Here is a 19,521-nt window from a genome sequence, read left to right on the forward strand (position 1 = left end):
GGTTCATAACTCCTAACTTGATGTCTCCAGGGTCAGTTAGGATTTGGCATTTCCCGGTTTACGGGGGCAGGAGATCAGCAGGTCACCGGACTCTCCGCAGTACAGACAGAGGTTCTTTTGCATTCTTCTCTGACGTTCTTCTTTAGAGAGGTGTGTATGATTCACCTGCATAGGCTCCTCTTCAGTAGGAGAAGGAATGGGACGGGTAGAAATGGAGGGGGTAAATGACCTTTGCCGGTCAGTTCTGTTTTTTTCAGCCTGACGTTCCCTGAAGCGTAGGTCAACTTTGATACACAACGAAATCATGTAGTTCAGATTAGTAGGAAGCTCTCGAGTGACTAGATCATCCTTTAGTCGGTCTGACAACCCATGCCAGAAGGTCGAGGTGAGGGCTTCCTCATTCCATTTGAGCTCTGATGCTAAAATTTGAAATTGCTCGGCATATTGACTGACAGGACGGACCCCTTGTCTCAGTGTCATGATGTTTGATGATGCTGATACAGTACGCCCAGGTTCATCGAAAATCCTCCAGAAGGATGACACAAAGTCTGCATAATTATCCAGCAGCAGATCTGAGCGCTCCCAGAGTGGGGAAGCCCATTCCAAGGCCTGGCCGGATAACAGAGAGACTATATAAGCCACTTTAGTTCTTGCAGTTAGAAAGTTGTCAGGCTGCAGGGTAAAATGTATGTCACACTGATTTAGGAATCCTCGGCAGAGTTTAGGATTGCCGTCAAATTTATTTGGTAAAGGAAGATGTAAGCGAGGAGATGATCTGCCTCCTGTATTCCCAGACGCTGATGCGGATGTAGATGTTGGTACTTCAGGGGTAGAAAAGGAAGTTTGCAAACTATCCTGTCGCTTGGATATCTCTTGCAGAAATTGAGCCATCTGATGCTGCATGTTTTCCAGATTTTCTAAACGACCAGAAATGCACCAGAACAAATCCACTCCTGACTCCTGATCCATGGCCGGCTCCATGGGGCCAGTGCAAACTGTGATATTCTGGGTTGTTTGTGGACCCGGGGTGGTAGCAGGAGCGATCACAGAAGCAGATTTGAAAATAAAACTAGGATTTTTAATAAGTGCTTGAGTAGACATATAATGGCAGTAAATAAAAGTCCAGGAATATATAAATGTGCACAAGAGTTCTGTGGTGGGAGTAAAAGGGTTAATGTCCAAGTAGAAAAAATTAGAGCTGTCCAGGTGTGCAGGTAGTGAGACTGAAAATAATCAAACCAGGTATGCAGGTAGTGAACTGAAAATAAACAAGCCAGGTATACAGGTAGTGAACTGAAGTGCAGGATGTCAGCAGGCTCAGGCACTCAGGTATGGGCAAGGGTGATGGAGGAAGCGGGGTAGTCCAGTGGGAGCTAGGAGCTGACAGGCAGACTGGCAGACAGCGAATTCACAGGAACAGGAAAGCACAGAGAACTCCCTCTCAGCTGGGCTGAGATGCACGTTGCACTGGCAAAGAAGGAAGGCACTGACCCTTCCTAAATTCCCCATGCCATGCTGTTACTGGCTGGAGGGAACATGTGACTCACCAGGATTGGCCAGCCGCATCACATGGCCAGAAGGCAAGATGGCGGCGCCCATGCCAAACGGAATGGAGACGCCGCCAGGCCTTACCATCACAGAGTGACAACTGGCCCGCACAACAACGCGTGCAGCCAAAGCCCCCCACCAGACACCAGCTCCGCCACCAGACAGCCCGCGCCACAATGACCTCACAGGTAACACTCGCCTAGTGCCATGCTGAAATACCCTGGCCGTGACACCTTTGATCTGTTCAATTAGCAACATGTGTGAACAATTAACCCCCTCAAGATTCACATATAAAGAGGGAGGTAACTTCACCTTTTAAACTATACCCCTCTGAAGAAATCCTGAATGGAAGAAACGCGTTAGGGACAACCATATTTATCCCTCAACAGTGTGTGCTCCTTTCTGGTGGACCTATGAAACTGTGCATGATCCCTTGCTTTACCTGGGTTCTTCATACGCCAAACATTAGCTGGTGACTACAAAAGTCAGCACTCCTACGGTGAGGACGCCAAACACAGAGGTGCTGCTTGTGAATTCCTAGCCCAATGCTTCCAATTATACGGGAGCCCCCGGCACAGCAATCAAGCGGATACATATAAGGACCGTGGACATAGAGTGATTACCTGGGCTGCTTGCTCCCCCGGCTCAGGGCTATGGCTCGGATGACCCCAGTTTTCTGCTCAACCCTCAGCATCCACACGAGTCCAAGGAACATCAAGCAGAACAGCGACTGAAAAGTGAGTTCACACTGACAGTGTATAAACTCCTGCAATATGCCGAATGTTTGTTTTTATTCTGACTTGAGCCACAAAACTAAGCATTACCATTAGCAGCCATATTCCTGCTTCTTGCTGACTGTTCAATCCCATAAACTGAGCTACGTGTCCTAAGTATTTGCCAAATTATTGGACTCTTTTGTACCTTATACAAAAGATACAGTACTCTGTGGAAAAGCACAAAGTGCTATTTTATACAAATACTAAGTGACTTCCTATTCATACAGGGATTACTACTATCCACGGGCTCTACACCACCTATTTATATGGATATTAAAGAAGCTTCATGGTAGCCAGATTACTGTTGAGGGAAGATAAAAACACAAAAAAAATGTTTTATTACAAAAACACAACTTTTTATTATAAAACACATATATACTTTTAACTGTTGTTTTTTATTAGCTGGACGCGGCTATGTGACATCACTGCCAATCTTTTTCTCTAAAAAGATAACAGTGGCTATGTTTGAGATATGACATGTTTATATACAAAAAGAGAAACAATGTTTCTATATACTGTAAATAGAAAAATAAACATTGTTCCATACCTTACACAGAAAGTTTTTTAATAGCTGCCTCTGAATTGTTATTAATTCATGTTTAACAATTTAAAGAGAATAATTGAGTGTCTTATTATTTAATCATTGTTTTTATATTACCTTTATTAAAAAGACTCTGTTTCTTACTATATATGGCATCCATTCTAAATACCTAAATTAACACTAATATACCCTGTAAGTGTTGATGAGATATCTATTATTCATTTTTTATATTTCTGGTTTTCTCCTTTAAGTGCGGTAAATTATTCTCTTTCTTTATATGTCATTGGTTTGCAACCATTATTACTGCAGCTGAAAAACTTACCATTATTAAATACAAACATTGATACGAGTATATTAAATTTTATCTTAGTTGTATTCTGTTTTGAAGTGCCGAGGCTATACATATTTTGATTTTTGGCCAGATTAAGTTCCTCATTCCTGTCCTTCCATGTGGACTTTTTATTTTTGGATCCCTATGAAGTTAACAACGTCTTTGGTGGGGCAATTTGTGTCTGACATGAAAATGTTCAGAAAGGTATTGTGTTTGTAAACCTTTTTTTATGTTCTTTAAATGTTCCCCTAGTTTTGTCTTTGTTCTTGATGTTTTTCCATGATAGGACAACCCACAACTGCACTGGATGAGGTATATCACATTTATGCTATGGTAGATATGACATTTTTTATTTTAATTTTTTTCCCTTCATACTAAATTCTGTAAATTTAGTGGTGTGGCTTTTAATGTTCCGACCAAGTCATGTGTGTACGAGGTTGTTAAATGTGCTTGGAAGTGCACTTTTGACCAATTTGTTTCTCAAATTAGGGGCTCCTCTGTAAATAAATTGTGGTTTGGCAGGTATTGTCCATATGAAATTTTACTTGTGATTTTACTTTTATGCATTTATTGCTACTTACATACTGTTTTTTTTTTTATATCCATCAATGTTCCCATTATATTCTGCATGGTTTTTACATACTAATTGTTGGACATTTTATTATTAAGGAGGATATACAGTATTTAAACAAGTGTATTTTAACAAGTTACTGCACATTTTCTTGGAACACTTTGCTTATTTTTTATTGGTTTTTAATTGTCGAATCTTTGTCCTTTATGCCATTTCATGTCTATGAGCACACTAAGGACGTCATTCAGAGTTGGTCGTAAGCGGCCGCGCGATCGTACGCATCCGATGTTGCCAAACCACGCATGCGTACAGTTAGTTGTACGCATGTGTGTACGAGACCTTGCGATCCAAAATACTGTCGATCTTATGGCTTACGAGCAGGAAGTGGCTTCCTAGAGTTGATTGACATGAAAGGCCGTTTGTGGGTGATGACGGGGGTGATGGTTTGAAAACGCAGGCATTCCTCACCGTTTTCAGGGCGTTTTAGGGGCGTACATAAATTACCTGCTACGACCGACAGAAGGCTCAGAGCACAGAGCACAGATTGATCATGACTGGAGTCGGGCAGCACTAGGTTGCATTGCTGACTTGCTAGATCTTGTGCGGCTAAGCCTAACACGCACAGACACACAGACAATTATTAGAAAAAAAGACATTTGATTTATATTTTTTTTCAGCTCCAGAACTTGGGCCCAGAGCACAGATTGATCATGACTGGAGTCGGGTAGCACTAGGTAGCGTTGCCGACTTGCTAGATCTTGTGCGGCTAAGCCTAACACGCACAGACACACAGACAATTATTAGAAAAAAAGACAATTGATTTTAATTTTTTTTATGCTCCACAACTTGGGCCCAGAGCACAGATTGATCATGACTGGAGTCGGGCAGCACTAGGTTGCAACTTACGTTGCTGGCTGGATCTTCTGCGGTACTGAGGTAAAGCCAACATGCATGCACACACACACACACACACACACACAGAAAAATATAAAAGACACTTTGATTTTTTTTTTACCATATATTTATTTTTATTTTTTTTAGTCCAGAACTTGGGCCCAGATGGACACAGCACTAGCCCAGATGTATCTACAGTTCTGCACCAGCCCAGATGGACACAGCAGACAGCAAAGCACCAGCCGAGAATGGATCAGCAGCACCAGCCCAGGACACAGCAGACAGCACAGACAGCCCAGATGGATCAGCAACAGCCCAGATGGACACAGCAGACAGCACAGTGACAGCACCAGCCCAGCCAGAATGGATGAGCACCAGCCCAGGACACAGCAGACAGCACCAGCACCTCTCCCACCCCTACACTACCCACCCTCCCTGTTCAGTTACCACAGCTGGAGTGAAATGGCATCCGTCTCGTGCTCGCTTATATACTACATTGATCATAGAGACTAAAGCTCGCGAACCACGAGATTTCAGACTATAGTTTTACCTCAGTTTGAGGTCCGAGTCAGGCAGGAAAAGCCGAGCCTGCTTGGATCCAACTCGGATCTGCTAAATTCGGGTGGGCTTGGATCTCTGAAATCCGAACCAGCTCACAATATTGATTTCACTATTTTTCACCAATACAGGCCAAAGGCTGCAGTGAGCTGGCTGGCTAAAGTAAGTAACAGAGCAGCAGCACAAACGCATGGCAGTTTAAAAAAATATAGGACATCTATGAAACATTGCCACACAGCAGTGGCAGACAGGATGGCAGTTTAATAAACTATAATAATGTCAGTCGGCAATGCCCCAAATTGTGCCAAATGTAAAGGAAAGAGGTGGAAGATGGAATTGTCCCTCCCACCTACTCTTACGTGGGATATATTTAAATGGAAATGCACTTTTTAACAAACCAAGCACTTTAGCCACTAGGACTGATACTTTTGTGGCTGAACTCCTTGGTTTGTTTGGGCCCCACAAAATATTTTTTGGAAGGACTACCTACAATTATGAAGGAGTAGGTTGATGATGAGGATGTTGGTGGTGGAGATTGCATGTGCTGGTCCAAACTGCTGGTAGCTGATACTGGACTGCTTGTTATTAATTTACAAATTATAATTTTGCTAAACAAATTGCATGAACTCACTGCACATGACGTAACAGGGAGGAGGTGCCTAGATGGTTAACATCCCTTCCTCTGCTAACTTTGGCTTTACAAATGTAACAGATGCTTTCACAACTGTTGCCAGAATTTTGATTAAAATAATTCCACACCCAAGATGTTGCTTTTCTGGCTTTCTTTTTATCATTAGCAAGAACTGCTGACACTGGTGGCTGATTTACGCAAACCACATCCTTATCACCAACATCCACATTAGCGTCAGATAGGACACAAATTTCCCCCTCAACTTCCTTTTGCACTTCCTCCACACTATCATCCTCATTTTTTATTATTTCACCATCTAATACTAGCACAGCCGTCATGGTGTCAGTGACCCGCTGTGAAACTGGGTGACAGCTGTTATACTTACTTCCCCTACCAAAGGACTAATAGTCAATTGTTTTTTTTTAATTACGTCCGATCACGAATGAGGATGTTGATGATGATGCAGGTGTACCGAAGGCGCTTGGATCCCACAGAGAGGGATCAGGTAGGTAACACTGGACTTGTTACATTTTGAGTTTTGGAACTTGGCAACATACACTTTGATATTTGATGAGTGCACTCCAAGTGATGTAACAAGGAGGAGGTTCCTAGGTGGTTTAGGTCCCTCCCTCTACTCACTCTTGCTGTGTACTAGTTACATATGGCTTGACAACTGTTGTTTGGATTCCACACCTGAGAAAGGTGATTTTTTTTCTTTTTTGCCCCGGCATGACAACAATGATCTTTGGCTTTTTCAATCCATGGGCAACAGCTGTTGCCTTATTTACACAAAGGACATCCTCGGCATCAACATCCTCATCGCCAACATCTTCATCATCAACATCCTCATCATCCTTAGCACCTTCAACTACCAAAATATCCTCCTCCTCCATGTGCAATTCCACAGAAGCATCCTCACCAGTGGCGTAACTAGGGTATTTGGAGCCCAGGGCAAATTTGAAAAGGGAGCCCCCCCAACCCTAAAAACCCAATATGTGCGCGTGCCAAAGGCGCGTGTGGAAAAAAATGGACGTGGTCACTTAAAAATGGGGCGTGTCAACATGACACACCCCTTTATTTTCACGCTGAGCATTCCTATCCATATGCACCTTAACCCCAGTAGTACCCCTTATACAGTACCCCCAGTATGCAGTTGTGGTCCCTCTTATACAGGCCCATAGTAGTGCCCCTTATACAGTATCCCCAGTAGTAGTACCCCTTATACAGCCCCCTATTAGTTCCCCTTACTCAGTGCCCCCAGTAGTGGTCCCTCCAAATGCAGTGCCCTATGTAGTGTTCCCCCTTATGCAGTGCCCCCAGTAGCAGTCCCCACAATGCAGTGCACCCAGTAGTGGTATCCCCTTATGCAGTGCCCTTTATATAGTGCCCCCAGTAGTAGTCCCCCCCCTATGCAGTGCCCTTTATATAGTGCCCCCAGCAGTAGTCCCCCCATGCAGGTTTCCCAGTAGTGGTCCCCCTTATGCAGGCACCCAGTAGTGATCCCCCCTATCTAGTGCCCCTGTAGTGGTCCCCGCAGTGCCCCTAGCAATAAGCCCCTTATATAGTGCCCCCAGCAGTAGTCCCCCCCATGCAGTGCCCCCAGTAGTGGTCCCCCTGATGCAGGCTCCCAGTAGTGACCCCCCCTATCCAGTGGTCCCTGTAGTGGTCCTTCCTGTTATTGCCCCCAGTTGTGGTCCCCCCAGTGCAGTGCCCCTAGTAGTAGGCCCCTTTTATAATGCCCCCAGTAGTAGTTCCCCCCCCAAGTAGTGGTCCCCAGTTGAGGATCCCCCTCCCGATTAAGTGTCCCCTGTAATAGCCCCCCCCAGTAGAGGTCCTCCCAATAATGATGCCCCCAGTAATAGCCACCCCCAGTAGAGGTCCTCCTAATAATGGTGCCCCCAGTAATAGCCCCCCCAGTAGAGGTCCTCCTAATAATGGTGCCCCCAGTACTAGCCACCCCCCCATTGTGCCCCCACCCCAGAAGAGGTCACCCCAGTGGTAGCCACCCTCGTTGTGCCCCCAGTAGTGCTGACAGGTTTTTAAAAATATATATATAAAAACATACTTACCTGAATCCACGCTGCTGCTGCTGCTCCTCCAGTCCGCGACTCCGCTCCCGCCGCCCGCCGCCGCCTGCCAGTCCTCCCGGGCTGGCGCGCTCAGCATAATGGGACAGACGTTATGACGTCTGTCCCATTACCCACTGCAGGAGCCGGACGGAAGTCCGGTTCTTGCAGTGGGTGCTGCAGCAGTCAATGAGAGTCTATCTGACTCTCATTGGCTGCTGTTTAACACACGCATCGCCACCAGCGCTGGCGGCGATGCGTGTGTTATGCACAGCCTGAGCCCGCCTCCTAGCACTATTGGGCAAGCACTCAGGGGGAGGGAACGGGCTCAGGTGTGCAGCACAGGACCAGCGCTGGAAGCCTAGCGCCGGTCCTGTGTAAATGTGTAGCGCTGACCGCACTCATTGTGGTTAGCACTACACTGGTGGCTAACTAGGGTGGGCCGGACCATAGCCGGTGGTGCCCCCTGCGCGCCGCCGGTCCCACGGCGCCCAGGGCACGCACCCTGCCGACCCCCCCTAGTTACGCCACTGATCTTCACTGACTACGTCTGCAAGATGTTGACTGCTCTTCCCCACATTTACAGAGGGCACACATTTGTTGGAACTTGGAGGATCCTCCAGTACATTAGTATTTAGGTCTGGCTCACACATGGCAACCGCGGACACACTTGCACTCTCCTCGGAGATTTGTGATTTATATTTCTCAGAGCACACAGTTGTTTTTCCCGAAGGGCTATCAGAATCAGAACCAGCAGTCTTCATGAAGAAAGGCCTTATCCTTTCCTTGCCACTTCGTGTATTGAATGGCATATTGCCAATTTTTTGTTTATCTAAAGGCAAATTTCCTTTCAATATTTTTTTCTTAACTTCGGTAAAAGTATCTTTACCATATCGATGGTGTGACTTAAGCCCTGGGGCATGGGCCTTCATAGAGGATGAGGAAGTTGATGGCCTTGCACTGCTGGTGGCAGCTACAACATGCTTTTCTTGGCCTTGCCCTCCTGTCATGTGACAGCCCTCCATATTTTCTGCAGTCTTGAAACAGTGTCACAAGCACCAATAGTGTAGCCAAGGTGCGGTTACAAAATTCACACACGTGCAGTCGTGCAAGCACAGAAAAAAAATTGACAAAAAAATACACTATGTTTTTTTCTTTTTAGCCAGTCCACAACTTGTGCCCAGAGCACAGATTGATGATGACTGGAGTTGGGCAGCACTAGGTTGCATTGCCGACTTGCTAGAGGTTGTGTGGCTAAGCCTAACACACACACAGACAAATATATATTACACAAAAAATATATATTTTTTTTTGGGGGGGGGTCCAGAACTTGGGCCCAGATGGACACAGCAGACAGCACAGCAGACAGCACCTGCCCAGATGGATCAGCAACAGCCCAGATGGACACAGCAGACAGCACAGTGACAGCAACAGCACCAGCCCTGATGGACACAGCAGACAGCACAACAACACCAGCCCAGAATGGATCAACACCAGCCCAGGACACAGCAGACATAACAGCACATCACGTCTCCCTAGCCCAATACTACCCACCTTCCCTGTTCAGTCTCCACAGCCAGATTGAAATGGCGCTTGCCACGTCCCTTATATATAGAGATGAAAGCTTGCGAGCCACGAGATTTTGTCTCTATGGTTTTACCTTGATTTGAGAGATCCGAGTAAGACGGGAACATTCGAGCCGGCTTGGATCCAACTTGGATCTACAAAATTCGGGTGGGTTCGGATCTCTGAAAACCGAACCCGCTCATCTCTATTTTAGTGATATCCATGATTGTGCACAGATGGTTAAATCAATATAACTGAGGTACTAATTAAGTCACTTGTGCTCAAGTATGGCTGTCCCTAAAACCTGGACTGTTAGTGTGCCTTGAGGACCGTGGTTGGGAACCCCTGCCTTAGTGTCACGATCTGCTTAGGAGGATCTCATACTGAGGAGATGAAAGCTGAGGTCTCGGATTGAGGAAGGAATCAGAGGTGAATGGCCTGGATGTATGTCCTCCTCATCCTCAAGTACCGGATGTTGACGAGACCTGACCAAATGCACGGAGTCTAACGTGCTGAGAGGTTTTCACTGGTAGACATGATGGATCCCCACCACAACCACCAGGAAAGCATGCAGCCACGGCCAACGCAGTCCATCACCGATGACGTCAGCTGAAACTGACGCTGGGCCATCGCCACCAGCATCCGCGTAACCAGGCAACCACACCAACTATCCGGTGGTTGGATGAGGATGCATGTGCAACCTGTATATACCCATAATCAATCATAATAACGCTCAACTGCCGGGTCAGCCACGGTGAAATCCCATCGTATTCACCTGGACAGTGTGCAGACGTGGTCAACGCGATCCATCACTGGTGACGTCAGTTGGAAGCGCCGCCAGACCGACATCACCAGCATCTGCGTAACCAGGCAATCTCTCCACCTATCCGGTAGACACGATGAATCCCCACCACAACCACCAGGAAAGCGTGCAGCCACGGCCAACGTGGTCCATCACCGATGACGTCAGCTGGAACTGACGCCAGGCCAGCGCCACCAGCATCCACGTTACCAGGCAACCACACCAACTATCCGGCAGTTGGATGAGGACACCATCACAATGGCGACCCATGTGTATATACAAATATAACTACTAAATAATAAAAAATGTAGCTCATGACAAACACGCTTTCCTGGTGGTTGTGGTGGGGATTCATCGTGTCTACCGTATAGGTGGTGAGATTGCCTGGTTACGCGGATGCTGGTGATGTCGGTCTGGCGGCGCTTACAACTGACGTCACCAGTGATGGATCGCGTTGACCACGGCTGCACACTGTCCAGGTGAATACGATGGGAATTCACCATGGCTGACCCGGCAGTTGAGTGTTATAATGATTGATTATGGGTATATACAGGTTGCACATGCACTTTAGAGATGGCTTCTCCCCTGACAACGGTACAAACCGAAACAGCTGTTGGGATTATGAACTGGGAAAGATAATGGACCCCAGCTATGCTTGCACATACAAGAGATTTAATGTATGATATGCTGAAGTAACTGACATGCTGCTATTTACTGTGCCTACGTAAATGATCACTTGGAAAAGTAAAATGGTGATTTGGAGAAAAAGTGCTGGCCTCATCTTTGCTTGAGTCCCTGGTGGAGCATCAAACAGTGGATGGATATGGATATGCTATGAACTGGCCCTGCACCAATATACAGGGGCAGAACTATGGGAGACAATGAAGGCGCCTGCCGCCGGGCTCTAGCATTGATAGGGCACCTCCTCCATTGCACACAATATTATCACCCCACTTAGGGCTGTAGTGTACCATTGCGGCCACCCAATACTTGCCACCATTTCCTGGCAACTGAGAAGCCATCATACACTAGTAGAGAGCTCCGTGTCAGACCACCAGCTGCCGCCTCCGTCTATCTATAGCCTGTCCCTACTCATTGGTTTTGCTGCTCCTCAGCAGCTTCTTTGTTAGTGTAACAGGTCCGATGCCCCCCTCACCCACAACTCTCTGTCTCACTCCTCCATACAATGTCAGCGGCTGTGATGCAGGGGCACCAAATAAGAACTTGCCTCCGGGCGTCTGGAAAGAACTTACGCCACTGCCTATATATTTTGCCTTTGAGTGAAGGGCGCTATCACTGTATACCTCCTATTTCAGTCTTTTGAAGATGGTCTTAGCTTTGCATTTCAAAGCATGGTAAATTTGACAGTAGAGAAACCTATGGGGGCTGCTTTTGTGACCGACAATAGGAGGACCACAGCAAATATCTATCTACAGTCCTCCATACAAACATCATGGGGATGGTTACATTTTGTGATTATTTTCCTAAGAAGTCTGTTTTCAGGGGTTTCCTGATAAATTACTTTCATACTGTAAATATGTCCCTAAGTTCTTTACCTATCCCACTATCCTCTTCCTCTCTGTGCAGATCACTAATAATATTCTTCTGTCCTCTGACAGTCCTGTCATCATCATCAATCACACCATTATTATATTTCTCGCAGATCTGTCCCCTTATAACTATCATCCACCCACCTGACTCTACCTCTCTTTCCAATTTCTACTATCTCCTGCTGTCCCTTCTTTCAACATCTTCCACATTTTGTCTTTCCCTCATGCCTGTTACCTTTAACTGATCCTCTGAGGTTCCTTTTCCTTAATCTTCTATTATCTCTGGCTCACTGTCCTGCTCCCTCTGCATGCTCTCTCTCAGTTCCCATTGCTCTAAACTCAGTTTTTTATGCTTTTGGCTCCTACTGAGTGACTGAAGGAACTGCAGCAGGGATCGGAGTGAGCTGTCAGGGGACATGTGATTTGGGCATGTAATTCTTCATTGTCCAATGGTGGCAGTAAGAGGGAGACATGAGGCAGAGGGGGATAGAGCACTAAAAGGTCAGGAAGAAGTGGTGGTGGGAGACAGGTGTAGGCCTCATTTAAAATACTGTACCTTGTAGACATAGTGTCATGGATTTAGTATTCAGATCCGAGTTAGGACCCATCGACTGGGCTGACGAAGCATACAGAAACAGATGTGACCGGATTAGATGCCTACTTTTGGATAGGACCCATTTGGCATGTAGCCTAGTGTCATCAGAGAGGTCAGAGATAACTGGAAGGCTTTCAGTCTTCCCTGGAACCACTTGAGTGGAATTCAACTCTTAGTCCTGAACACAGGAGTAAGGGGCTGGAACCAGTGTTTGAGAACTCAGACAGCAGAACAGCGAGTAAATACAGTTGATCGATCAGCCTGCCTGGAATCCACTATAGATAGTGCAAACCAATTACCAGAGCTGAGTGCCTGGAACAGGGCCGTAACTAGGGTGGTGCGACCTATGCCATGGCACAGGGCACCGCAGGGCAGGGGGCGCTTTTCGGTCATTTCAATTTTCAGTTTATTATCATTCTTACTTGTAGCTTTCTCTTCTTTTATCCCCAGCATCTCTTGGCCTCCCCTATCTCTTCCCTGGCCCTTCCCCATGAGGCAATGGCCCTTTTTCAGGTGCGCATCTTGTGTTCGTATTTGAAAAATGGGGAAGGGGGCAAATGCTCTCTCTGGCACAGGGCACCAAAAAGTCTAGTTATAGCTTTGGCCTGGAACCTACCCCCTCAAAGAGGGAAATAGATCCAGTCCACAGCACAGGAGACCGCACCAGTGGAAACTGACGATGAACTCCAACACTCAGAGAGAGCACCCTTAGAACAACAACCACCATCGATAGTGGTACCAATGGTATGAAGAGCAGAGAGTCCCAGAGACAGGTTATGAGCTGTGATGTAGGCTCGTTGAGCAGCAAACAGTCTGAAGCGAATGTATGAATCAGGCTGAACCTGACTGGATCTGGAATGGATGACATAGGCTGAAGATATGCAAGCTGAACCTGACTGGATCTGGAGCTTGAACCGGACTGGGACCGGAGGAGAATAGCAGCTAGAACTGGACTGGAACCAGTGCTATTACACAATTCCTCCAGAGGTCAACCTCACCAACACCATCATCTTCTTTGGAGCTTTCCCTTTAATAAACCTCTTCCTTAACCATCATCCTTTTGTGACCTTGCCTTTGGGGTTACCTTTCGAATGTCACTGGTCTCCCTTACTAAAAAGAGGTAATACACATAAACCAAGATACAGGAAGGAAACCTACGCAGCAAGCAGAGTTTTATGCAAAGAGCACTGCAGAGATACGGACAGGCAAAAAATGTTTGGTCATACTGTATGTTAACCTGAGCTTACTTGCTATTTAAAGCTTGATGCTGGTGAACAGCAAGAAGACTGACCCCTTTCCAGTGCTTTCTGGGATCAGACAAAGCTGCCTGTTGTCGCAGTTTCTTTTTGTTTGTTGTGTGCATCAAACAGACACACAGATCAGAGGGATCATTGCACTGCAACTCAACTAAGTGTTCGCCCTACATAGATGATGTCACTGTTTTCTTTGCAGATCAACATTCTGTGACAGTCCTGAACTCCAAAGACTTAGGGGTCTATTTACTAAGCTTTGGTTGGAGATAAAGTGAACAGAGATAAAGTACCAACCAACCATCTCCTAACTGTAATTTTTGAAACACAGTCCGTAACATGGCAGTTAGGAGCCGATTGGATGGTACTTTATCTCTGTTAACTTTATCTCCATCCAAGGCTTAGTAAATAGATGAATTTCAGGGTTAAAGGTCAATGGGAGAAAGAAGTGACAGTGTCCTTCTTTGTTTCATGTCCTTTAACTCTCATGCTGGACTTCAATAAGATCTTTGGAGCCTAGTTTAGTGGAAAAGGCAAGGTCTTGAAATGTTACAGAGACAGGTGTCAGTGAAACAGAACACTAGTAAGCATTGGTACTGTTTAAAAAGCTTTTTCCCAGTTGTCAGAGCACAGCACATGCATTGCTACCCACGGTCATAGTCTAGAAGACCTTAATAAGGGCAGTGTATCATTTCATCTGGGGGTCCAAAATGGTAAGAGTGAACTGGTCTATTATGTTCAAGCAGCCACTTAAAGGTGGGTAAGGGACTTCGCATATACAAACCATGCTGCAAGCCTGTGAATCAGGGTCAAGCAAGTGCACCAACATTCTGATGAGATTATTAATTAGCACATTGTGCCTTCTACCTGCTCTATAATCCTTCAAAATATTTGAAGCGGTGGAGGTTAACTTTGCTTTGTTATTTGTAACAATTCAATACAAGGACATTCATTTTTAATTTAGTATATAGTGTACGTATGCTGTATAATATAATACAATAGGTGTCTTTTCATTACATCAGCACTCTTCCAGGTCTATCCAGTTAATTAATACTAGAGATGTGCACCGACCCCCGTGTTTTGGTTTTGGATCTGGATCTCCCCTGGTTTTGAATCTGAATCTGGTTTTGGATTTTTTCCCTTGGCGTTTTGTTTTTAGGTTTTGGTTTTGGTTTTGGATCTGTATTTTTTCCAAAAAATTATATAAACAGCTAAAACCCACATCATTTGGGCCTGTTATTGTTCCTACAGTATTATTAACCTCAATAACAATCATTTTCAGGCATTTCTAGGCATTTTTAACCACCTCACAGCTCACAATATTGATTTCACTATTTTTCACCAATACAGGCCAAAGGCTGCAGAGAGCTGGCTGGCTAAAGTAAGCAACAGAGCAGCGGCACAAACACACGGCAGTTTAAAAAAATATAGGACATCTATAAAACATTGCCACACAGCAGTGGCAGACAGGATGGCAGTTTAATAAACTATAATAATGTCAGTCGGCAATGCCCCAAATTGTGCCAAATGTAAAGGAAAGAGTTGCAAAATGGAATTATCCCTCCCATCCACTCTTATGTGGGATATTAAAAAGGACATGCACAGTTTAACAAACCAAGCACTTTAGCCACTAGGACTGACACTTTCGTGGCTGAACTCCTTGTTTTGTTTGGGCCCCACAAAACATTTTTTGGAAGGACTACCTACAATTATTAAGGAGGAGGTTGATGATGAGGGTGTTGGTGGTGGAGATTGCATGTGCTGGTCCAAACTGCTGGTAGCTGATACTGGACTGCTTGTTATTAATTTACAAATTATAATTTTGTTAAACAAATTGCATGAACTCGCTGCAAATGACGTAACAGGGAGGAGGTGCCTAGATGGTTAACGTCCCTTCCTCTGCTAACTTTAGCTTTACAAATGGAACAGATGCTTTCACAACTGTTGACAGAATTTAGATTAAAATAATTCCACACCGAAGATGTTGCTTTTCTGGCTTTCTTTTTATCATTACCAAGAACTGCTGCCACTGGTGGCTGATTTACGCAAACCACATCCTTATCACCAACATCCACATTAGCGTCAGATAGGACACAAATTTCTCCCTCATCCTCCTTTTGCACTTCCTCCACACTATCATCCTCATTTTTTATTATTTCACCATCTAATACTAGCACAGCCGTAATGGCGTTAGTGATCCGTTATGAAACTGGGTGACAGCTGTTATACTTACTTCCTCTATCAAAGGACTGTTTAATAGTCAATTGTGTTTTTACATTACTTCCGATCACAAATGAGGATGTTGATGATGATGCAGGTGTTGGTGATCGAAGGCGCTTGGAGCAGGTAGGTGACACTGGACTTGTTACATTTTGAGTTTTGGAACTTGGCGACATACACTTTGATATATGATGAATGCACTCCAAGTGACGTAACAAGGAGGAGGTTCCCAGGTGGTTTAGGTCCCTCCCTCTACTCACTCTTGCTTTGCAATGGTTACATATGGCTTGACAGCTGGGTTTGGGATGGAAATAATTTCACACGTGAGAAGGGGATTTTTTTTTCTTTTGCCCCGGCATGACAACAATGGGCTTTGGCTTTTTCAATCCATGGGCAACAGCTGTTGCCTTACTTACACAAAGGACATCCTTGGCATCAACATCCTCATCACCAACATCTTCATCATCAACATCCTCATCATCCTTATCCTCCTCATCAATTTGCAGTTCCACAGAAGCATCCTCACTGACTACATCTGTAAGATGTTGACTGCCCTTCCCCACATTTACAGACGGATACAAATGTTGGAACTTGGAGGATCCTCCAGTACACTAGTATTTAGGTCTGGCTCACACATGGCAACCGCGGACACACTTGCACTCTCTTCTGGGATTTTCAATTTTTCAGGGCACACAGTTGTTTTTCCCGAAGGGCTATCAGAATCAACAGTCTACCTAAAGAATGGCCAAGGCCTTATCCTTTCCTTGCCACTTTGTGTAGTGAAGGGCATATTGCCAATTTTTTGTTTATCTAAAGGCAAATTTCCTTTCAAATTTTTTTTCTTAACTTCAGTAAAAGTATCTTTACCATATTGATGGTGTGACTTAAGCCCTGGGGCATGGGTATTCATAGAGGATGAGGAAGTTGACGGCATTGCACTGCTGGCGGCAGCTACAACATGTGATTCTTGGTCTTGCTCTCCTGTCATGTGACAGCCCTCTATAGTTTCTGTGGTCTTAAAGCAGTGTCAGAAGCAGCCAAGGTGCGGTTACAAAATTCACAAACGTGCAGTCGTGCACACACACAAAATTATTAGACAAAAAAAAGACAATTGATTATTATTTTTTTTCAGCTACAGAACTTGGGCCCAGAGTAGCGATAGATCACAACTGGAGTCGGGCAGCACGAGGTTGCAACTTGCGTTGCTGGGTGGATCTTGTGTGGTTAAGCCTAACAAGCACGCACACACACAGACAGTAAAAGATCAAAAAAAAGACAATTGATTTTTATTTTTTTTCAGCTCCAGAACTTGGGCCCAGAGCACAAATTGATCATGACTGGAGTTGGGCAGCACTAGGTTGCTTTGCCGACTTGCTAGATCTTGTGTGGCTAAGCCTAACATGCACAGACACACAGACAATTATTAGAAAAAAAGACAATTGATTTTTATTTTTTTTCAGCTACAGAACTTGGGCTCAGAGTAGCGATAGATCACAACTGGAGTCAGGCAGCACTAGGTTGCAACTTGCCTTCCTGGCTGGATGTTGTGCGGTTAAGCCTAAGACACACACACACACACACACACACACACATACACAGAAAAATATTACACTAAAAGACACTTTTATTTTATTTTTATTTTTACAATATACGCAGCACCAGCCCAGATGTATTCTGTATTAGCCCAGATGGACACAGCAGACAGTAAAGCACCAGCCCAGAATGGATCAGCACTGCAGCACCCCAGGATACAGCAGACAGCAGAGCACCAGCCCAGAATGGATCAATACTCAGCAGCACCAGACCAGAATGGATCAGCAGTGCATCAGCCCAGGACACAGCAGACAGCACAGCAGACAGCACCACTCTCCCAGCCCTACACTACCCACCCTCCCTGTCCAGTCTCCACAGCCGGAGTGAAATGGCGTCCGTCACGTGGTCCCTAAATATTACATTGATCATAGAGACGTAAGCTTGCAAACCGCGAGATTTCCGACTCTATGGTTTTGCCTCTGTTCCGAGATCCGAGTCAGGCGGGAAACTCCGAACCTGCTTGGATCTGACTCAGATCTGCAAAATTCAGGTGGGCTCGGTTCTCTGAGAACCGAACCCGCTCATCCCTAATTAATACCCCTTTTACACCAGTGCTAAAACCCGGGTTATTGCATGGTTAACCCGGGTAGCTCCTTGGTGTAAAAGGGGAAAGGGTTGGAATGCCAGGTCGAGTGACCCGGCAATGCAACCCAGGTAACTAGCAGGGTTTAACACGGGAATAACCCTTGAAACCCTGCTGTGTAAACGGCGCAATCCGGGTCACAGTAACCTGGATCATGCCGCATGCCTGCCGATTGGCCGGCTTCTGAGGCACTTGGATATGACGTCACCTCTAAGCGTCCACTTCAACGCTGGTAAAGTCGGGTCTATGCTCCGGTGTGAATGGCGCCGCTCGGGAAAATCCTGGGTCGGCATCAGCTAAATTCCGGGTCTTATATGGATGGAAACCCTGTTCCAATCTCCGGGTCAGACCAGGAAATTAAGGTGTAAAAGCAGTATAACAGTGATAGATAATTGGTGTCTATTGCAGTCCTTAATAGCTGCTTTATACCACTTTGTATAGTTCATGTAAGGATCAGCTTTACCTTTGAACCTGTGAGTGCAGCACACGGTCACTACGGACATGCTTTTCAGCTTCATACTAGTTGGGAAAACATGTTGGTAGGGGGACAGCCTCTTCAAATTTGGAATAGGGAGAGTTGGGATCCCCAACTCTAGCAAGCAGCACCCTTGGTAAGGTGAATTTTTCACCCTGTACTGTATGTGTTGCTTTAAAATAAAGACTGATTTTAATATCTTTTTGTATTAAACTTTGTGCTTCAGGTCTTAATACAGTCTAACAATGATACTAGAAGTATGCAAACAGAATCTTAGCATTAAATTATTTGCTCCCATACTAATCCAATTAATTTATGCTTGAAGGCCAGGGGTTTGGAAAGGAAATATAAGCAGACGGTAAATTTAATTGTTTGAGCAATCTGGAACCCTGAGCAGCAGAAAACTTTCATTCTCACAGTAATGAGAACAAGCAGCATATCCTTGAAATGTGTTTATTTCTTTATCTTACTAAAAGAAACAAATCTCCACATAAGAATATTTTATGTGGGAAATATCTGATTCCAGAGGTAAACATGTAGAAGTTCAATAAGGATTAGAAAGCAAGGAATATGTTTGCTTAAATGCATTAATACTGTATAATATTAGATTTGCAGCTAAAGCTAATTATTAAATTTAAAAAAAAGTATTCATCCTAATACTAAATGGTTATTTGGATTCTATAGAAATAGTAACAACTATTTAGAGAGTATAGTTAAGAGTATTTCACGTTGAGACACAATATATTGAATGGATTGCTTTGAGTGAGTTTTATTTATTATCTTTTTAAATCACGTGGAATATGTGGTTACTTGTAACATAATAAAACTAAAAATGGAAAATCAATGTATTATATTAGTTTGGTGCACAAAGCACAGTGCCAACATGTTATATTAATATGTTACCACAGTGTAAAAAAGATATTTTAGAAGTACTATGCTCAGTGTGCTATACTGCATATTATAGTCTTTCA

The sequence above is a fragment of the Taudactylus pleione genome, unplaced genomic scaffold (assembly GCF_031769625.1).
Source record: "Taudactylus pleione unplaced genomic scaffold, aTauple2 ptg000181l, whole genome shotgun sequence".
Taxonomy (NCBI): domain Eukaryota; kingdom Metazoa; phylum Chordata; class Amphibia; order Anura; family Myobatrachidae; genus Taudactylus; species Taudactylus pleione.